The 23321-nt window shown below is 40.8% G+C and overlaps 1 long non-coding RNA gene across 1 annotated transcript in view; it reads left to right on the top strand.

The window, feature by feature from the left end:
• LOC138683334 (uncharacterized) overlaps window positions 1-23321 on the top strand; it is a 63940-nt gene that overhangs the window by 7513 nt on the left and 33106 nt on the right. Inside the window, exon 2 of the long non-coding RNA XR_011322918.1 lies at window positions 16205-16315. This is a non-coding gene — a long non-coding RNA (uncharacterized lncRNA). The remainder of the gene's footprint in view (window positions 1-16204; window positions 16316-23321) is intronic.

Below are 23321 nucleotides of genomic sequence, written 5' to 3'. Positions count from 1 at the left end.
AATAGATGATATATATTAACAACATATTGTTATTATTATTATTATATATTATTTTTATTATTGAGCCCAGATGCACAGAAGACCATCAGAGATCCTTGGGTTTGGGTACTGTGCGCTGACATACTTTGCTTGTCCTTATAATCTAATTAAAAGATGATGTAAAAAATACATGGAAATAAGAATAGAAAAGGGATGAAGATGAAAATAATTGAAGGAATACATGGTGGCTGGATTAGTTATTTTCACAATTAGCTACTTGAATTAGCTACTTGACAAGCAATACAGAAGAAAGAATAAAGGGCTATCTCTGACAAGGACAGTTTTTAGTGAAGCTGCTACTGTAAGTGTATTATGATTTAAATATAAAGAGCTTCAGGTTTCAGTTAAATGGATTTTGATTCTGCTTATTTTTCTAATGCTAGATTTGTTTCATTTCCATATTAAGCTTCTTTTATTAAACCATGTAGTGTATGATAAAAATGTCAACCTTTGTTTCAAGTGCAACAGAGTTTTCTGGGAACAGCCTAGGACGTAATCTAACTTTTTAAAAAAAAAAAAGTGTATGTGTGCTTAATAAAGAGATTGAATGTAAAACGTGATGTTTGATTTAAACACTGTGAACTGGAGACACAGGTATATTATTTCTAGATCCAGGAGAAGGTCTGCTTTGCCATCGATCAGCTCATATTTTACCAGTATTTTCTTTGGCATGGTCATCAGAGGTTTGATTATATCAATCTATCTCTGTTTTGCTAGGGGGAGTGCCATATCAGCAGGGGAAAACAAAGCGAATAGCTATGTGAAAATTGCCAAAAAAATCTATTAGCATTTGGTCAAAATTAAGTTGATTATTTGGGATGAATATGAGGAAGGAAATTCTACTAGAATTAATTTTCATGGCAAACTAGGTTCAAAGTTTTGGAGGGAATGAAATTTCATATTGAACTAAAGTTGAAAGTAGGTCTTCATTCATCCACTCAGGAAGAGGGAAGATGACATTGGATACATGTAACCATATATTTATGGAGAGAGAGAGAGATGGATATATAATACATATATATCGATACATATATGTACATGTTATATATATATATATATTGATATCTATAACCCATCAAAATTAGTAACACATCTGAAATTGCAGGTGGGGTATGTGAGATACTCATTCACAGATTAACTCCATAAAAATGTTCTAATAATGAATATTACATAAACAATCACAAACTACTTTTTGCCTTACAAAAACTGAGAGTTGTTAGAATAATGATCATTACAATGTTCTGTTGATGGTGGAAGCAGGGAACCCACTGCACAAAATATGCATTTTTTCCAGTTCATATAATGAATTTAGGTGATCAAGGGCTGTCAGATTTTTGTGTGGTACAACAAAAACATCAAATAAAATAGAAGAATTTATGTGGAACATGCTTTCCTTCATCATAAATGGCTTTTCCGTAGAAATTTTACAACATATTTGAAAGCAATGGGAAGATTTCTGGGAGTTCATTACAGTGATAGATCAGTAGTTTGTCATGAGACTAGCACTGGAAACTAAAGATGGCTATAGAAGAAAATCAAGTAACTTCTCATAGAACTGTAAGAGAAAGCCTGTTAAAAGAGAATTTATTTTAGAGATTAAAAAAAATAGAAGCACTATTCAAACAGGTTGTTGTAAAGATTCTGTAACCATGCAAAAAGTTTAAATTGAGCTGCTTGGTGTTAGTATAATAGCTTCTCATTGTCATGGAGGGCTGGTCTCATCTTGGAATTTTGGTAAAAGTGAACTGATTTTGTGGGGAGATAGTCTGAAAAACTGTTGCAGCAAACCACCACATTCAATCTAACTTTGACCGCAGTGGGGTTTAGCTGGGTTTGTACCTTCTTTCCTGTAAATTATCCCTGATAATTTCTGCTCTTTCTGGCCCTGTCGTGCACGTGGCAATCCACAGCTGTGAAATGTGAGTGTCCACTGGCTTGCAAATGCTGCCAATTTAGGATTTCAGCACTTTGCATGTAGTCTCTATGCACTTAATTTGTGCAATGTTTGAATAATCATAGAGTAAATACAGAAGAGTAAATAATATATGTTGAAAGACTAAATGTATGTGCATCTTTCACATCGTATGTTGAATATTATCAAAAGCAATAAAATACCTTTCAGTATTTGATGGAAAACTGGAGCACTTCATGGAACGCTGCAAACGTGAGTGTGTTTCCTACTACAAAGCTGTTCAGAAAATTTTAGTGAATTATACATTTCAGAGAGTTTGGTCAGCAAAGGCAGGTAGTAGGGACTAAATCAATGAAATGAACTGAGAACAAAAAAGGACTCCATCAGTCAGCTTTGTAAATGTTTTTTGAAAGTGTGAACAGGCCATCATTGAGTTAAGTATTAAACATGTGTGTAAACCAGCAATACACATTACAAAAGTAGGATTTTTCATTCTGGTACCGTTAATTAAAAAACTTCATGTAAAGAGAAAATAAAATCCTCAAGGAGTCTTTCCATGGATGCCAAAATGTTTGGGGAAGAACTACCCAGAGTCCATGCCCCAGCTTTCAGGAAATACATTTAGGGCTATTTTCTGGATTCTTAGTTTAAACTAACTGTTCTTGCTAATGACTCAAAGGAAGATGCTATATCAAATTTGGCAGTAGATATTCAAATGACCAATGAGACGGTTCAAAGAACTCCATGACAGTGTGTTCAGCTGTCTTTGGCTACTGCTGTTTTGGCTTGTGGTAAGTCCGCCATTTCACCCAAGGCATCTGGATTTACTAAAGCAAGAGCAGCATGAACATGCAACCATAGCTGACCAAACAACAGCAGCAAAGCCTATTGTAGCTGCATATCTTGCCGAACCCACAATAAATCACAGGTCTGATCCTCTTGACTATTCAGAATCCAAAGAAACCATCTGGCCAACATTCACACTTCTGGCTAATAAGTACCTTGGAAGCTCTCCCACTATTGTGTCATGTGGATGAATATGCAAGGCAGGAGGATTATATTCTCACTCTACAGGGTGAGAATACACTCTGCAGCCTCACTCTACAAACTCTTTTCTGTTTAAATTTCACATCCACTCAGGAGCTTATCACTGTCAAATTCAACGTACTCATCCTCGGTTACCAATATCGCCACCCCTTCTGACAAAACAGTGACTCTGTGGGTCTTTGCTGAGTTTTCCGTCTCACGCTTTGCATAGTGTCCACTGTCACTGCAACAAATTACACCAAATCCTCAAAGATCCCATCAAACAAGGTGTTATTTTTACAGCTGCAAGTTCTGGGTGGAGATCCTACCTCGTTCCCTTTTCCTAACAAAATGTCTCTTCTGCTCTTTTGCACCCTTTGCTCTCAGAGATGGCTTTTGCATTGAGTTTTGTTCTTTCATAGGCCTTCTTTTCAGGATTTGAAGTTGGGAAAAAATCTACCGTCTTGTAGGAACACATTCAGTATGAAACCAGATGCTTACTTCCTTCCATCTATTTTCCACACCCCGGGCTTTACTTCAGAGGATTGCAATGAAACAAGCACTCTCAGCAGATGTCTTTGGACCACTGCAGTGCTTTCCATGGCAGTAGAGCAGCCTTTACTGTAACAAAGCACTCAATTTTCTTATGCACAATGACAAGAAGACACTTAAATATATGCTCAGAAGTAGGGACATGAGCAGTTTTATCTCTGTGGTTTTAAGCACACACGTATGTGCTTAACTCTAAGGGTATATTTTTAAATCCCAGTTAAGCATGTGCTTCATGCTTAAACATTGTGTTGAATCAAGATGGGAACACACATGTGGTTAAAATTAAGCATGTATTTAGTGCTCTTTTGGAGGCAAAACCTAAACTGCTATTTTTAGGCTCTGCCTCAGGAACTATGCCCTCTTTCCTTCCTATGACTTCAGTATTAAAAGAACCTCCTCTGACAAAATGTATTTTTCTTTATCTCCTTGTGGATTGCAGACATACTCTATTTGGGTAGCAATAACTTCAGCTGTGATCTAAAGGAAAACCCCCTGAGTCTCTAGAAAGTTCAAGCTATTTTCACTAGGTAAGTAGACAACTAGCTTGCATACCTTGAGAGATGCATAGCAAGAAGCTCACTGCATTGCAGTGTTCCTGGCACTGGACAGCCTACAACAGATAGCATCCTGTAAAAGCTTACCCTAGCTATGAGTCAGTCTAGAAAATCTTCTCCAGTACCCTACCTGTCACATATTTTTCCTACAGGTATAAAAAGATAATAAACAGTGAGATGCCAAAATATCACAAATCAGAAGAGTAATGCCATTTCACAGCAGTGCTGGAGCCCTGACTGTGTCAGGGTAAAGGAGAAGCAGGACTGCAGGGGCTGTAGTCCGCAGCATCTTTTATTAGGCCAACAGATAGCTGGAAAAAGTTGTCAAGCTTTCAGTAACATAGTCCTTTCACCAGCTCTGGCATTTTGCTTTCTTCCCTGCTTTAGTAATAAGTATGTATCTGTAAGGAAAGGATGTGATAAAGAGATTTTGTCCAAAAGTATGTTGGTTTTTTGTCAACTCTATCCATTGTCTGAATTAAAAACGCATAATACCTTTCCTTGTTACCTTGCCTTTCCCGGACCCACAAGGGCAAAGGAAGGGATTTTGGTAGCACTTGGTACAAATTAAAAGTCTGGAATGTTTAAGACAATGAAGACAGAATGATGGCTGTTAGTGTCACCAGAACAGCCATTGGCATGATGACTTCAAAGCTTAAGCTAGTGGAGACTTCATGAATTTAGCCCTGAACGTTAAGCTTTGCAGTAATATGTAGGTAGTAATGGCACAGAGAACTGTAACCGAGAGGGAACAGCAAGCTTCTGGGCACGTAAGCCACATGCCAAGGGCTCCAGGCGTGTATCGTAATATAGTCAGCATATAAAACATGAGATCGTTCTAGATCATTTTCTCGGTGAGATGCAGTGAAACATGCAATTACATTTCATTGACATGTCATTGCATTATCTTAAGCAGTTCAGTGACATGCTGTTGTTTGAAGATTCCAAAAACTCAGATTATTTTTGTCTGTATAAAGTGATGCAAAGAAGAGGAAGATTCTGTGCTTTATTTAGTGATTTTCCAAACAAGGGAGGTTTTTTGTTTGTTTCTCAGTTTTTAAATTGATAATAATACAATGTTGTTACAATAAGATGACTGTGGCTTTCTCTAGTGAATGATTTAATACATGAAAAACAGGTTAATTGCTCCTTAATTGTCAGTCTTCAAGTTTTACCTTATATTTGGGTTGCATAGAAAACCCCTGCTCTGAACTTGTAACACACTGGTAAGCTATAACATGATTGCTCAGATTGGGCTACCTGTGAATGTTAAATGCAAAACTTCAGAGTGCAACACTTGAGCTAGGAGACCTGCCTTTGAATTCTGCATTACTTTTATCAGCCTCTAGCCCTGGTGTTGCCAACTGAGGAAGTTCTTAGAAATTAAACTTCAAAAATCCAATTACTAAAATTAAATCAATTTTAGAACTTACACTTTACCTTTAGAACTTAAGTCTCAAATTCTTCTTGAAGTAAGCGTGACAGTGACTGGTATAACTAATGCCCTTTTGCCCCTATGTTATATATTATAAGATTAGGTATAATTTCTTTTACTATTCTGAGCACTTATGTTTTTTGATAAACCACCTAACTGTGTCATATCCCATAGGGTCTTACCACCTCTTTCTTTGCTAACAATCCTTTTTGTTCAGCAGATGCTAATTACATTTTTCTCTCCAACTGACTAATTGAGCAACATGTTAAGTTGAACTCTGCACAAGTGTCCCACCTACTTATCCGGAAATTTCCCATTCTGTGGGAATGGTATGAATGCTTTGTGCCCCAAAGTTTGGTTTTTTTCTGGCTATATCAAATACTCTAATAATAGGCAATACTGATCAGGTGTACTCTCCTTTTATTCACAGAAGAATGTTCTAAAGACTTTTTTTTGTTCAGATATCCCTAGTTCTTTGGCTCAAGAGCAGGTCTATGCTTTAAAACTTGTCTTTGACACTGGATCACACTGCAGCATCTCAAACCTTCCTGCCTCTCACACACACAACATAACAAAGTCATTGTGTTTGCAGTCAGGACGACCTCTGACTGGTGTGGCTTCAGCCAAACCTGCCGTATTGCTTCTTCCAAGGAGCCCAAAGAGCATTTGGCATAGATGCCGATTCTGAGGTCTATGGTTGTCCTAGATCAAACGCATGGTGGTAGCCTGTAGCAACTTCCAAGGCATCCAGGTCTGGAAGGATCCTGAGCACCCGATCCTGTGGCTGTGAGCACAAGGAAGGATGTTTGAGCATGATAAACCTGAGTGTCCAAGCTTCATGGAAAAAACCTTTGCTTACCTGGGGTGAAGACATACAAAACACACAAGAGATGTACATGAAAATGGTCAGATTTTGTCAGACCATAGTGAAGTTAAAGGCTGTAAAATTTACTTACAGTTTCCTGAAAGGAGGCTCAGCTTTCAAAAGCTGACATATCTTCATGCTGTAATGAAAAAACTTTCTGGTCTATTTAAGGCACGAGATGACTAGCATAAGTTACGGTTAAGTATTGCAGATAGAAATTTGAAGTTACTCATCAGTGCTACCTACACATGGGAGTCAGGCCACCAGACTTCTGTTCTTTCAGATTATTTGCTTTGCTGTGGAATAAACCCCAGCCAGAGTGATATTTGTGCCAATATTTCTTTTTCTTTCGGATAATCCATTGTGTGGGATGAAATCTCTATTTCTGCAAATGTTTTAAAGATTAGCAATTCAGTCAGCACCGGGTTTTAAAAGTAGCTCTTCTGAAAAAAAGAGATAGGACACAAACAGAACTCTAAGTCTGAGCAGGAACTGTACGAGCAGAGGAGAATACAATCCAAGCAAATCTGTGTGCCAGATCACTCGGTAAAACCTAACAATTACTGAAATAATAGACCAAAACATATTGAGCTAAACTAATCTCCACTGTAACTTCACCGATGTGAAGAGGTAGGCTGGATATGAAGTTGGCTTGCTGTTCCCCGGTTAGTTGTTGCAGGCTTGCCGCAGAGGAGGGCCCGGTAGGATCGTCCCTGTCAAGCCGACATGGAAGGAGGGATGGGCAGGAGGGGCAAAGGGGCACACCGCACGTTGGACCGCGTCGGTCCTGTGCCCCTTCCTTTCTGTCGCAGAGCGTGGTATCCTGGGCACAAATTCCTCTGCACCCGCTCTCTGCTTCCCAAGTACTTCACCGCAGCTTACCCAGCTTTACTGGGCACCAGTAAAGTATTTTTTTTATATGTGGGGCCTTGACCTTAATGAGTCAATAAAATGACTGCAGAGCAACTTCTTCGAAGCAAAACTGCACTTGTTCACTAAGTTTAATGGAGAAAGGGTAAGAAAGTGCAGATGACTGACTCGCCCCTTTTTGGCAAATTTTGATCAATTCCACTCAGCCCAAATATCTTCTGCGTGCACAGAGAAATAAAAGACATCTCTGTAGGATGCTCCTCTGCCTGTTTGTGGCAGTGGCCCTTCTGCTGCTGCTTTCTCCTCAACATGGTAACATAGACTGTGTTAGGTATTCCCTTCATCCTAGGTTTAGACCTTGCAAGTGTCAACATTGCCAGCTTAGCTGAGGCCATAAAGTAAGTCTCCCTGCAAGTAATACTTTCTTTTCTATTTCCTCGGTGAGCCTTCATTTGGCTACTTCTGGATCTTGTTTTGCTTCATACAAAAACATTCTTTTCCTGAGATCCACTTTGAATTATGCACATGCATTTAGGCATAATAGAAACTGCAATACACATGACATTAAAAAAATATTCAGATATCTATTTAAGACATACATATATATGTATATAAATTCATTCACTTTTCACATAAAATATCTTGTAATTAGTGGACAAATTATTTACATTCTAGACAAATTTGTCTTCCTCCCAGTCTTTGCTTGTTCAAAAACATTTAAAATACATTGCACAGATACTTAGGTACCTTAACAGCTCTTCTTTCATTGGCTTATTCCTGGATTTAAGCTCCTAAATCACTTGAGCACTTTTACAAAACCCATTAACCCAAAATAAATAATCTTGAACAAAACCCACATTTTTTTAAAAAGCCTTTTTTTGAAGCTGTTTCCGAGTGACTTTAGTGTTCCACATTATATAAAACATAATAATTAAATGTCTTCTTATTTAAAAGAAAATATTCTTGTGTGCTATCATCTATTCATTCAATTATTCAGTGGAGTTTTGAACAATCAAGCCTAAAAAATGAAGGCATGAATAGAATGATGTTGCAAATGCACCTACTTCTCTATGTGGCCTTCATTATAATTGTCAAGAATAAAATTTACATAAATGGAGAATGATGTTTTTTGTTTTGTTTTTTAATGTTCCAAGATGACTATTTTATCTGTGCAATGTAATCTTGGAAACAAGAGTAATTGAAAGCATCAGAATACTATCAGAGTGAATATAGTATATCATACAAAAATGTTCATTTTCTACCTTTTATATTGTTGTAAAAGGAAACACTGAAATAATTGTCCACATAATTGTTTCTTTTACTGTTATTGAATTCCAAGAATATTAACAATGGAAAGGAAGGGCTGGTACTTTGCCTTCTCCTGACCTCTTCCTCTGTATATGTTCACAGATGATGAATATTGACAAAACTTATTAATCAAAAGAGATTCCATTTATCTAATGTCCCAACAAGCTATAGGGACTGTAGGGCATTATTGCCTGAGACTTTTGCATGGAAGGAAAGTAGAGTTCTTGCCTTCATGGCTGTTGAAAAGAGCTTGTACCCTTGCACCTTCAGTGTTCCAACTTCAGGAGAAAAATGAGAAGATCCAGAACATTTGTCTCTTTTTTGCATCATGTTGTTGAGCTGTGTGTCTTTTGGCAGAAGAGGGAGGAAGTAATTCAAGGCTTAAAATGTTTATAGCTGCTTGATTCACCAGTAAAATTATTTTTAATATTCTGCATAGCAAAAATACAGATAATAGTGCTGAATTTATTGAATGACAGGTTCTGAAAGGCTCATCTCATTTCACTTTAAATTGCAAAAAAAGTTATTCATGAAGGACTGTGTTCAGCATAGCACCGTTTATATATACCATCCACTTTTTTGCCAAGGGTCTCAATTCTGGCTCTGGTGAGCATTGGGGTGTGCATCTGCGTGAGCGAGGAGGGGAAGAGCGCTGCTCCACCCTCGCAGGAGCCCAGCCCCGAGGACCTGGTGATACCTACCCTGAGCGTGGACGTGCTTGTTGCAAAACCTTACTGCAATGCTGTGCAGGGTTCTGCTCCTGGGTGCAGGGCCATCAACTCCCATTGACAATGGTAAAGAAAGGGAACACAACATCCAAAACAAAGTCATGTTCCCATAGAGATTTCTGGATTTTTAACAGTACCAGTGTAGAAAGATTAGAGAAGGAAGCCACAGCCTTTGCTCCCTACAGATTCTCTGTAATAAATGGAGTTATAAAGAAATGCAGGATGCTTATGGCAGCTAGGAAGGGGCAGTAGGGGAATGATTGATGCATGAACCCTTAACACAAAGAGCCTGGAAACTGTTGAGCAGGGAACAGCAGATCTCAGAATTATGTTATTCTTCTGGCAGAGGAGCTGGCATAACCTTTTTGGTCGATATAATCCCAGAAATTATTGTTTATTTTATCTAAAATAACCTGCTCTAATCTCAGTCCAGATCATCTCACCAATTTAGTGGTCCTCAACCACTGAAAACGTAAGCTTCTCTAATCAAGTGAGAAGATGAATTGCTCTCATTTGAAGCCAGCCCTGTTACTGGTTTCCAGCCTCTTGTGTGGGCACAGGCAGTCAGTCTGCATCTCCTTTGCCAAGAAACAGTCAGTCTAGTACCTTCTGCTTTATATTTACAAAAATATTTTTTCATCCACTCTCCAACCTACTGCTGAAGTTTCAAGGTGTAGATCTAACAGTCAAAATTGATGCTGTGGCTTATCCTAACGTACCCTACTCAAGAAGAGCCAGTTGGTTATAGATTATGTTTCAAATGTAATTTATCAACCTGATATCATTCAACAAGTGACCAGGATCAATGAATAAGAACAAGATCTTCATGCAAATCAATTCATAGGCCACGATATTTCTGTTGAGAGAGTAGAGTCATATCAGGATTAGTGGATAGGCTCCTGCTGAACTGTGAGATCTGAATTCCCCAGCTCTGTTGTTATTTTTATTCACAAGTTATAAGGGCAGCTGGTTTATATTCCACTGTGCAATTACTGCACAGACCTAGCAACAGCTTAACTTTCATCTTCACGAATTTGGAAAGGAAACAGTAATACAAAGAGCAGAAAACCCATAGTGGTATGAGTTTCCTAGCATCAAACCTCTGTTGGTCTTGGATCCCGATGAAGTGCTTCTTATCGCTGCAGGAAAGATTTACTCTTGACTCAGATATCTAAATTTAGGCTGTCTGCACTTTAGATGTTTACATGTGAGGTACGTGTCTCTGCTCACCCTGGTGTAGACACCTATGTTTGGTCATCTTACAGCCACGTATCTCCACGGACTATAAAGGCGTTCTTAAACTTGTAGCTCACAGCCCAATGACAGTGTTTGACAGATTTGACAATCTCAGAAAAGATGAATGAGAAAGTGGCTGAGAGGTGACTTTGTCGCTGCACAATTTTAAGATGAGCTCAGGCAGGTTTTCTCAGGATGAAAATAAGATAGTGAAAGAAAATGCTTGTCCTTATTTCTGTTCCTAATAACTTCCCAGCTGTGAATCCGAATGAAACAATCTTGAAATTCCATGATCTAATTTAGTCTTCTCCACTTATAACATCTGTTTACTTTTTGCACCTCACTCACGACCAAATCCTAAGTGCTGTGCCTTTCAACCCAAACACCCAGTGTGAGGAAGTGCGAGAGAGGAGCTTCCTCTGGCTATGAGAAATCGTAAAAGACATCAAAGACATCTCAGCAAAAAACACTGAGTAGACCCAATACCTCACCCTGGGATGAAGGGAAAAGACGGGATAGCATGATATAATAATAAGCCAGCAGATCAGGAAGAAATATTTCTTACAAATGGCACAAAATCAAGCCCAAGCATGTTACCACTGTATTCGCTGAATTTTCTTATCTGGAAAGAGTCTAAGGGTTGGCTTGTGTATTTTGGTAATGTACTGTAATTCAACCACCAACAGGATCTCATGGGCTTCCAGAGAGGGGGTAAGGATGGACAGTGGTTAAGACCTGACAAGTCTTGGGTCAAACCTGTGCTCCCTTACAAACATCTGCTGTGGTCTTGGGCAAGTAACTACGCTTCAGCACACCCTGCCAGTCGCATCAGAATGGAGTTATTTGACTGCAATAACAGAGTATTAGGATTTGAACTGAAATACCCAACTGCTAGGATAACAGGCTGCCTGTAAGCACCCAGGAGAGAGAGAATAACCTGATTAGAGCAAATTGTGTAGGAGCTGCAGGTGCACAGCACCTCTCTGGACTTGCCTCTCTGCTTGGAGGCTGGAAATAAGACTTGCATATGCTTAAAGTTAGCATCTTGTAATGCAATTAGCAGCTGGCAAGAAAGAGATGAAACACCCTGTGACTTGTCATTTCTGTACAAACGAGTAGCAAGCCCTCTGGTTGCTAATATTACATTGCAGGACAGTGGTTAAATCCAATGTAAATATTATTTTAAGCAATGTGTCCTAAAAAGCATGAAGACATTTGTATTAAAAATGAGATCAAATTCTAAAGTCTTCTATTTTCATGAACTGGGCAAGTTTTCTGATGAGGCAAGGTTTAGAGGGAAGGTATCAAGAAAAGACTGTCACAAATAGAGAGTGAACTAGGGTTTGGCTTTTGTAGAATGTTTTGGTTTTGATAAAAGGTTAGATTTTAAACTGAACTACCTGACATCATCCCTTTAACATGACAGAGTTGCAGTAATATTGCAGTTTTAGGATTTTTTAAATAAAGATTCTCCCATTCTTTTTTGAAAATAAGCTAGATGAATTTTTGGATGTACTTTAAAAGTTCTGCATTAATAGCTAATGTGGTATGGCTAATAGGGCCCTCTGGAATCTTAAAAAAGAGCAGCCATATTTAAGGTTGAAACCTATTCTAAATTTTCACAAGAAATAGGGTTATGATATGCCATTTTTTACAGATATCATCAGCACCACACAATGGGTTGAACTTTCTCATGCTCAGAAACAATCATTTTGAGAAGAAGAAGAAAAACCAAATAGATTGCATTGTATGAGCTGGGGGCAGTGGAACTACCTATCCACGCCGGTTGGTATGACTTTGATAGCTGCAGGCCAGGTTTAGTTTAAATTTGCTACAGGTGAAGTCCTTAAGAAAAAATAGTGCTGTTGATCCATTAGAAAGAAATCAGTTCATAAAGATGAGTGAAGCAGCAAGCACAGGATTTCTGAATGCTGGCTTTTGAAAAAGCAAGGTGGAGGATGAGATCTGTGTTTGAACTCAAGTAATGCAACTTGCAAGGTTTCACTGAGCGTGTGTGACTCAGGAGAATATGAACTGCCTAGGATATTAACCTCAGAAAATCTTTCGGTCCTCTGCTTTCCATCTTTCTCTGGTGTTCGGTACGGTGCCTTTTGCCACGGCTGGTGATGGTTCTGCGCTCTCTTACTTTATTGCCTGCTGCTTTTTCAAGTGGGTTCTTGCAACATGCATCTCCAGTGGGTACCTAGTTTCTCACAGCTAGGATCTGTAACAGATAATCTTACTGCTATGAACAAAATCCCCATGCTGACTGTAACACTTATCTTCGTAGGCTTTCTTGTCTATCGCCACGTGCCGTGTCTGAATGCCGTTCTACACCTTGGCTGTGCTCAGTGTAACAGTGTAGAAATCCTGGGACACAATTCTTCAGCATCTGCTGCTTTTCTGCAAGATCTTTGCTTGCACTACTTTCTTCTTACATATCATAACCCTGTAATTTTGTTTTCCCATAACCTTCATTGCCGCACCTGTGTGTTGTTTTGCAAAACAGGCAAACCAACAGCATCAGATGAGACCTGCATCACAAAACCCCTACCTGAAGAAGGTGTCCATCATGCTCCAGTTCTGTGCACTGTATGATCTGAGATGTGGTTTACATTGGTTAAAAGTTCTTGGTTGGTACCAGAACCAGTAGGATCAGGATGTTAGGGTTTTTTGTTGTAAGCTGCCCTTCCTGAGAAATGAAATGTCTTTCACTTTTCTCCCATAATGCCATCAAGATAAACATGCTTTGACCTGTTCCCTCATGCCTCCCAGTCCTTTTGGGACCAAACCCAGGAGCTGGAGTCTGGAGGCAGATACACTTTATGGATAGTACATTTTATGTTGAACGTTGGGCCCTGCAGCATAAACCAATTATAAAGTCAAAAGCATATGTATTCATGTAGTTTACCTTAAGTTGTCATCTTCATTAGGAACCTGTATCATTAATCATATTGGGACTTGGAAGTTGTAGGAAACTTGTCCCTTGCTAGAGTAGCTCAAATGTTGCATAGCAGGGTGATCAGTGAGGTGGCAGGAGAGGTCCTTCTGTTGGGTGAAGTCCTGTAATTGATCTTCAGGAAACCAGAAAGCTCTACACAGCAGACAGTGAGGAGAGACCAGAACAGGGAATAGGTAGAGCAGGACGTAGTCTGAGTGCGCTGTTCCAGACCTACTGTTTCTTGGTATGATAACCCTACAGCAGAGTTGTGGTTGGTGCTTCCAGACACCCCAGCTAGAGTATCAGAGATACAGACATGTTTCTGCACTGTCTCTGGGCCACCTCCTACACATGAGACAGTAAAACGGGCATTGACACAAGATCTCCCTCTGCCCCGTGCTCATTCAGATGATCTGAAAATTGCCAACTCAAAACCTACTGATTGCGGTGTGTGTATCATCTCCAGTGCAACGTTCTTTCACCGCTTAATATGCACTAAATGTAAATAAATATCTTAGAATTGGTTTAGAAGGAGCAATGGAAATGCATGAAGTTATCCCTAAAATATAATAACCTCCTGTTCCCCAGCAGGAACTCTAGGGCCTTGTTCAGATACATTGATTGTGTTGTCTGTAAAACTAGAGAGAGAGCTTAAAAGGTTGAAAAGAAACGAGGGATTAGGAAAAAAAAGCACTAGAGGGAGAAAACACAAAGCAAAAGTGCATCTGGCTAGCGTAAATGAATAGGTTCTTGCATATTAAATATTCTCATTGTTATTGTTAATATTGAGTCACAAGTGAAATATTTTAAATGAAAGCAATGACACCCTACTGAATCATTTCAACAACTGTTTAACCTCGTGGCAAATATTTAATATCTCATCCTTACCCATGACTTTAATAGTGAGCCTTTGGGTTCGGTGGGGAATCATGGAGGCACAGCTGGTGTGCACAGTTCCTATGGATCCTCAGAGCCCGGTGGTCCGTGCAGTCTGCAGGCTCCTCCATGACCCTTTTTGCACGTCCTTGAGATCAGCCTTACCCAAGGGATGAGAATAGAGTGTGCTACCTCTTGAGTCAGGGAAAGCTGCACGGAGTTACACCGCCTGAATATCTAGTTCAGCTGACCTAAAGCTTTCCTCTTGTTCTGTTTGTGCTTGGAAGGGGCACGGCCACATGCCTATTCGCGAGCTCTCTGGGCAGCTGCCTGCTTCTGCATTGAGAACGGTGCAACAGCAAAGAGATTCATAGCTTGTGACTTTACAGGTCTAGTCTGAAGATATAGATGAAACAGCTGATATTCCTAAGCTTAATATGAATAGCAAAAGCTAAGATGCCTCCAGCTGGCAATTCAAAGCACCCAAGGCTGGGTCTTGCTTGCAGTCACCCACCACGAGAAAGCATCTCTCTGCTGAGTACACAAAGATCCTGCAAATCAGTGGAGAAGCCTGCCATCAGATGAGGTCCTTACCAGAATGTTACAGCTTTTGCATCCAAAAATGGAGACAGCCTGAAATGTCAGATGCCTCTAACTTTGTAACTGGTGGTTAAAGCCTGTTTGTCTCAGAGTAACGGGAGCATGGAGGCTGAGAAGTGGTAGCACCCACATCTCCCGCTGACTTCAGGGAAAGCTGCCGGGCTTTGCTGTTCCCCAGGATCAGGGGCAGAGAGTTCTGTCATAAATACTCTTAATGCTTTGAGATTTCACTTTGAATTGTGCTTTAGAAATTAAACGATCATAATTACCATTATTGTTCTTTTAGTAGATTAACAAAATTACTGGCCTGATTATCCTACCAGTTATGCCCATTTAAGTTGTGCCAGACCTTTAACTAGTCTGTAACCTACTCCAGCTCCACTCAGACAACAGACCTATGCCAGTTTACACTGTCATGAGGCCCAGCACACTGGCTTCACTGGGAGTGCTTTTGGTTTACATCAGGATAACAGAGCAGAGTCAAGCCGTGCTTTCCACTCCAAGCTTATTATTGTCAAATGAGTTCTTCTCTAAGTAGAAACAAGAAGCAATCTTGATTTTTATTTCATCACCAGGAAGCATCAGAAATGCAAAGGGTCAGTGAAGGAAGATGAGGATAAGGAGAAAAGCAGACTGTCTAAAGTAAAGATGTGTTTCTTGCATGAATAACTCCCTAACAATCTGCTGAAGGAGTGATTTTGTATCAGCCTGAAACCCCAAACCAGCATCATTTTAATTTGCCAAGCACCTGTGAAAGAATGCAGCTGCAAGACCATGGAAAAACAATGGGAACTGTGACAGTTCATTAATATAAACCAGCAACTAGATTTATTTGGAAAAGTCATTGATACAGAATTACACCAGAGGACACAGTGGCATTCCTGAAGTATGCCAGCAAGCAGCTAACTAAGATTATAGATGTGTGTACATCATTTGAACTTGAATGGTTATTTGGTAACTGTTACAATTTATTGTGTATGTCAGACAGCAAAACAAATGTATAAGGAGGAGTGATTGCTTCAGCATTTCCTTGTTGCTTTGTGTTTTATTCGTTACTCATTTTCATTTATTTTTGTTGGGGTTTTTTGGTTTTGTTTTTGTCTTGTAGTTTGCTCTGGCTATTTTTTCTGGTGAAGCAAGAGTTTGGAAAGTGCAAGCGTTATTTAAAACTGTGATATGCACAGATGGGAATGAAGGAACATCTTCATGCAAAAATTGTTCCCGGATACATTTTGATCTAAATGGATATGTCTCTGTACTAGGTGGAACATCCTGATTTTCGTCAAGAAGGTGCTCAGGCAGCTCAGCGGTGGTGACGGTGGCAGACCTGAGGACGGATCCGCAGCCAGGAGACCTGTCCTACCAGAGCGTCGGTGAGTCGCTGTGGGGTGGGAGGTGGGAGGTTGGTGCTGGGGAGTGCTGCCCCACGGCGCGACTCCTCTCTGCCCCACTCCAGCAGCATGGTGGGATGCCACGGAGGTGGCAGCAGTGGGCAAGAAGAGGAGATGGGTGTAGCTGGTGGATCCAAGCCAACGAACGCCTCCTCTCCCAGGCAACAAGCATGGTGCAAGAGACAGTAATGCATGGAAAGAATTGTCCCATGGAAAAATTTTGTTCAGAATTGAGCTGCCGAGGTGGTTAGCTGCTCCTGGTGTTTTGCCCTTAAAAAGTTTGCTGCTTTTAATGAGTTTAAGGTATATCTCTAGCGTGTAGTGTGATTAAGAGTTTCTGTCACGGCAAACAGCAGTTACAAATTACAGGGTGGGCAGTGATGTTCTAGGTAAATCCAAAACAATTTGCTTTGCACAGATTAGCAGCTACTAAAGAGATACGAGACTATAGACATTAATCTGTTAAAGATTTTCATGGGGTCGAGGGTGCAATGTCAGAGAGATGCTTTGCTGCCCGTCTCTCTGGAAATAGTAAAATGTAATGAGAGAATAATGAGTAAAATGGCATTCAGCTTTCAGATATTAATAGTTTGGGGGAAACCTCTATGATTAGGTCAAGCCAATAAGCAACTGAACACATCCAGTCTAACTTGCTCAATTTCTTCTTTTTTCTTGCTTTCCTCCTCTCTCCTCTGCTCCCCTCTATTTCCCTCTCTTATTTTTAAAACTGAATTTTCTGTTTTCCAGATGCAACTGCAATATAATGTAGAAATAAAACAAGGCAGTTAAATTGTTGAAGCCCATAATCTCTCCACATAACCCCTAAGAAAAAAGGTGTATCATCCAACTCTATTTACTGGTTATGGGTCCCTGTTGCTGTACTATCTGTAAATACAAGAGTAGCTCAGCTTATAAAATTTTTAAGCATAGGATACGCAAAGGAAGCTTGACAGTGTCTGTAGAACCACTGGGAAAGCTTGTGGCATTGGTCAAAGCCAGCTTATTTCTTAAAGGTGTACAGCATATTGAGACTGCAAACATCTCTCTCAACCTGTGAGCCTACAGCTCCCACAGAGACCATTTTTATCTCCATTATTCCCTTGTCTTCCTCACCTCAAGGGATTATTTCCCTATAAATGTGCCCTCTCAATGACCATTTACATACTGTGCTTACAATCTCTGACCTTTTTTAGACCTCCCTCTCACAGCAGTGGGTTTTCTGGGCTCTCCACATCTTCCATACATGGAGAGCAGTCTATCTATGGAAGCAGATGCTGTTACTCCCCTCCCCAAATCTTCACCTGCACCAAAACTGCTGCTCCTCCCACCACGGAGTTACTCCTGCCAGTCCATGGGTAACTCCCTCCCCAGCCCTATTGTTCATCCTTGTGCCGCCGAAAACTCTCTGCGAGTATAATATACCTGGGAAATTTTTGTTTAGTTGGAGGGTGAGTGATGTAGCAATCACAAATGTCTGTTCAGTCCATAGGGCGGAAATATTAAATAATTCTATTATTTATTTGATGGCAGTAAAATGAGTAGCAGGTATGCATGTAGAGTGGTACAATGTGGCAGTGATGTTAGATGTTGAGAAAGGGAAGAAATATTTGAATGAGATCTATTACTTACTGGATGTAGATGGTGAGTTTGGGACACGTAGCTAGTACCTTAATTTTAAGGTTTTCCCCTATTTCCTTTCTATCCAGAACCTCCCTGGATTCACAACAGCTCTTGGGGCTGAAGAGTAGACAACTCACCTTTCATCATGTATTTCACTTCGATATCTGCTTTGCTAAACCCTAATTTCAGTGTTTTTGTTTTCCTCCTCTCATGGAATGGCTTTGCAATGCTTATCCTTAAGTAATAGTCAGTAAAGGCAAATTATCTTAAATCAAGCAAGGTTTATTTAATTTAGAAAATAGGAAATAGAGAGAAAATCAAACTAAATGAAATGAAAATGAAATAATTCATATCTAATCTAAGGTCTTGCTCAACAGAATGATTCTTTTAGTTATGCTCTTAGAGTTGAGCAGCAGTACTTACTACAAGTTAGGGGTCATTTGTCCCAAACCAATAACCTCTTTAGGCCCTGCACTCACAAAGTCTTAAGAAAATGGGACTACTCACATGCATTTCTGCAGGATGTTTGCTTTTGTCGTAACACCTCCAGCTGAGCCACTCTTTCCTCAGTTACCCTTACCTCTTTGTGTCTCTTATTGGTACACACTCGCTTATCTGTATTTTTTTATAAGCACGTGGATATCAGTGCCAGGTTAGACTTTTCTACCACATATAGACAATATATTTCTCAATTTATTCACCCTTTAATTATCTTAGGCTGCCTTTTTATTAATATGCAATACACCACTGTACCCCATATTAATGAAGCTTTTTATAGGATCCTGACAGAAAGCTTTCCAACTTCCTTCCAATTAATATGCGGTGCTTCAGAGGAATCCTCTGAATATGGGTAGGTGTTTGGCAATTGCACATAACCGTTTTTTCAGGCAACTTCACTTAAGATGTCCTTGTTAGATTAAAGACTCCTCAAATGCTGATTACCCCCTCCGGTTGGTTTCTTCATTGTTTTCCAGACAGAGTAGCTGCTTTCATATATTTTGTTTAGGTTACAGCTTAGAAGTATCATCTTGGTTTAACACTTTCAATTTATGTTAGACAAGCTAGTTTTAGATTTTCATATGTGAACCAGTGATTCTTAATTAGGTGCATAACTAGGCTGCAGGCAAAAAAAAGTGGGTAGTCCACATCCTGGTAGAGGCTGTCCTGTGCCTCTCAGGGAAAGAGAATTTGGCAGCAGGCAGGGCTTTGTATTTACACAGAGAACAAATCGGAATGGATAATTATTTCTTCTTCTCAAACTTCATGCCCTTAATTTAAAGTGGTAGAACAGATCTGATTTTTAATGGTCAGACGTTATTAGTAACCTAGGTAAGACTTTTGGGAGCTGTAATCATCTCCCAAGTAAGTTGTAATAAACCTGGAGGCTTAGGGGATGTATCATTTAAGCTTCACTGTGCATGCAAGGATTCTCATCTTCCAGGAGGGGGGAAGAAACCTGTCTCCAAAACTAGAAATAAAAAAACATTGAGAAAACTTTGGTAATTCCCTCCCTTCTTGAAAAGGCCACGTCCAAGCTCCATACTAAATGCAGCAGTGAAAGATTGCTGGAGAAAATGGACTGGAAGCTCACACATAAAATGAGTGTTAGAAAAGCTGGTTTCCAGCGAGAGGAAACCTGTCATCCTGCGCAATGAATCCTGGCACGTTTTGGTTCCGCAACAAAGGAGAACATTTACATCAGTGCAGCTGCAGCATTTCACCTGCTGCTGAGCTGCTTTCTGTGTGCACTTCAGAAAGCCTTGCCTGATAGTTAGAGCAGTAAATGGAGGAAAGTCATCACCGTGACGGTGCTGGGTTCTAACACCCGCATGCTGCACAGCTTGTGAGAGCCAGGAGGTTTTGAGAAGTGCTTGTGCATTTACCACAACTGCATAACAAAATTTTAGAGCACAATATTCCATGTAAACACTTGCTTTTTTGGTACCAACTCCCTCCGCAAATTATACACAATGTTTGCTTATGACCTACCCTGCCATGGTGTCCTTAGTGCCAAATTGGTCCGTTGTCCACACTGTCTAGCCCCAAGAGTGCCCTGAGGTCCCATGGGTGCCGCAGCTGGCACATCGAGGAGGAAGCCTGGAATACATCCTGTAATCGTGGGCATTCTCCTGGGTGCGGTGGATGCCCTGGCCTTGAAACCTCTCCCACGTGGAGCACCTTGAGGCAGTGAGTACCAGTCCCATCAAATTTTATGGCATAGCCTGCATCACCTTGTACTTAAGCCACACGCGTTTGCTGCTGTGTCCCCATTCACAGAAAGACTGTCCACAGGCTTCACGGGATGAGGCACAATAGGAAAATGCATTGGCTGCTCTGCCACTTCATCGTCATGTACCCGTCTGTCTGTCCACCAGGGAAGGTGGAGCTTTCCTCCAGCCAGGGTGGTCGTCAACCTCTGATCATTGTAACAGCACAGCAGGACTACAACCGTACAGAGAACATTAGGACTAGACAATTGTGAGTTAGGATAAATCCAGTTCTAGAAAGTCCTCCACAGAGGGATCATAATTAAGTCCTTAGCAGTATGTGGAGCCCCATTAAGAAGCCAGCTTGCTCATCACTAAGGTGTAGGCTTGCCCCTCAAGACCTCCAGGTCAACTGCACCATCGGGCCACTCCCTTGTACAAGGACTGCGTTGCAAACACTTCATGAATGGGCATACTGGCCTAAGGGTGGCCAGGAGTCTGGGGAGCTTCCTTTGCTCACAAGGTTTCCCGAATTCAGGCTTACCTTCTAGGCAGTGGCTCAGTCATGCTGTAGCTACTGAGAGCTGTAGCCATAGAGTTATTTATGCCACTGCATTGTTGGCTGCAGCTTCTGTTAGAGCTTCAGTTGCAACCATGCTGACTTCTCATGCTGATATCTGCCAAAACGCTTTCCTCCTTTGTGGTAAGAAAGCTCACCAGTTTGAAATAAACTGATTTTGTTGCTGCTCAGAGCTACCCACATAATAATTTAGACATTTGCGTGCAATGTAGTGCTCTTGAAGAACTGTGTGGTCTCTGCAGTGGAAAGACTTGCTAGGAGTATCTGCAGAACAGAGGGTGAGATCCTTCAGTGATGTAAATCACTTGATTTCCTTTGAATTCAGTATAGATTTAGTCGGTTGAGAACCTGACTTAAGATGCACAACTCACATGCCTCCCTCAGTGAACAAAATATTAGATAAATAAATTATAACAATATATTCCTGTAGGATTATTCTGCATCCAATTCTAGGACTATTACCAAGAAGTAATAATGAGTGCAATGGCATCATCGTACTAATTTGTTTTGTTCTCACTTTTCTACACAAATAAACTCAGTCTTGGTCCTAGAGAGCTTACCACAGGAGGCTTTGCTTCTACAAAGATCAGTGCACACTGTCACGATGGAAGCGTGTAAATGCCCCTGCTGACCTGGAGAAGTTGGGTTTAGTAAGATTTCTCACAAGCTCAAGAGTGATTACAGGCAGTGTTGGCTGGATTTAGTAGATACACACTGATAAAAGATGACACTGGGAAACTCAAGAGATAGTGCTGACTTGCCCTTTTGTTGGCTTTACAAATTGCAGTCTGATGGAGCAGATATATGACAGCATTGCTTGGTAGGCTGCAGAATGAAGAACCAAACCAAGCAAAAGCATGAATAGAGGAGCAGCCGAAGGAAGCTAAAAGCCGTAGCAGAGTAGCTATGAGTAGCTGAGTAGCTGTAGCTCTGCACCCGAAGCCACGTAGCTGTGTTAGCACGGTGCAGTGCTCAGGCTACTGAAGCCATCCTCCCCACATGGCTTATGGCTCCAGGGTGGGGATGCACTGACACGACCACGCCACTCCGATTCCAGAGAACGCTCCTGCCTGGCCAGCTCGGGACATGGGCGGAGCAGGCTGTCTCAAAAGCCTGGAGACATACTCCTGGGTAAAGCTGAAATGTTATGATTGTGGTAGTAAATGGTAAGCTGTAGAGGAAAAAGCACCAAATCTTGACAGCTGCTCTCAGGTAGTAAATCAGAGTAACAGCACAATAGAGAAGTTATGCAGATATGTTGTACAGCAATATTAAGAATTTAACATCTATTGGAAGTATTGTATAAAAATAAGAAATAAATTAATATTTTACCAGAAAGGATATTTATGAAAGTTTGAGGCAGGTTGGGTCTAGTAAGCCACCAAACCTATTTTTAGTGACAATAATAAATCATTAACAATAAGAAGGTTCTTAGCAGATACCTGAACACATTTAGGCACTTTATTAAAAATATTTAATAATGTTATTTACTTAAGACCATGCTGTGACCAAATTCTATGGGTAGGCAAAAGCTGGGTGGGGAGAACGGAAGGACCCGTTCTCCACCTTTGGTCTCCCATCCCGAGTGGTCCTTCTCCTGAACTGCAGGGATGTGAGGAAGACCCCAGTCTTGCCTCTTTTCCCAGTAGCCAGGTGGGCTGGTGAGATGAATCACCAGTACTCCCTGAAGATGTGACTTAGGCACATGGTTAGGTGCAGAATTTTTACCAATCCCCCCAGCTCTTGGCTAGGAGACAAGGGAGAACACTTCCAGCCTGATGCGATGTTGATAGACCCAGCCTTGTCTGCACCAAATCCCTCAGCCAAGATTTTCGGTATTTCACACAGACCTGAGACTGAAAACTTTTGGTCTCATTTCCAGCCCAGTGATTCCCGAGTCGCACTTTGTGTCTACTGCTAAGACGAGGACGTTACTAGCTTATCCTTTGCACGGATGGAGGTATCCGACCTAAGTTCATAAACGCCCTCAGTACGACGCGGGAGCTGGTGTGAGCGCAGCCCTGCTCCCCGCGAGCTGGAGGTGGTCGGCAGAGCCCGGGTGGGCTCCCGTCCTGGCTGCGTGCACCTCCTGGGTTATCTGTTGGGCCCATGAGGGACAAGGCTCTGTCCCTCGCAGTCTGTGCTGCGGCTCCCGTTATCTTTCAAGAGGCAGGTTTTGTTCCCTTTCCCCCAGTTTTCACACAGACGCTTTTAAGAGTTCAGAATTATTCCTTTGCCAGTTAAACACTAACAATAAGAGCCTTTCAAGGTTAGCAACACAATTTGTGAAAATGAGCAAACTATTGGGAAGGCTTCACTCCACTGTCTAAATTAATAAGACTTAGTATCAGCAGGTCACATCTTGCTTTCAGTGAATCAGTAGTTATTTTGCCATTGACTTTGTGAGAAGTAGGATTGGGTCTGTACTTGCTATTTAAAATAAACAAAACTATATATTAAATTAGACTTCCACTGCTGCAGAATGGTGCAGGAAAGTAAAACCGATACCGTTAAATTACAGATAAAGGGGGAGAGTCCAAAATTTCCAAAATGTTCTCTTTTTCTCTTTTAACGACTGTCA

Source organism: Haliaeetus albicilla, chromosome W, assembly GCF_947461875.1.
Source record: "Haliaeetus albicilla chromosome W, bHalAlb1.1, whole genome shotgun sequence".
Taxonomy (NCBI): domain Eukaryota; kingdom Metazoa; phylum Chordata; class Aves; order Accipitriformes; family Accipitridae; genus Haliaeetus; species Haliaeetus albicilla.
This window is presented reverse-complemented; position numbering and strand designations above follow the sequence as displayed.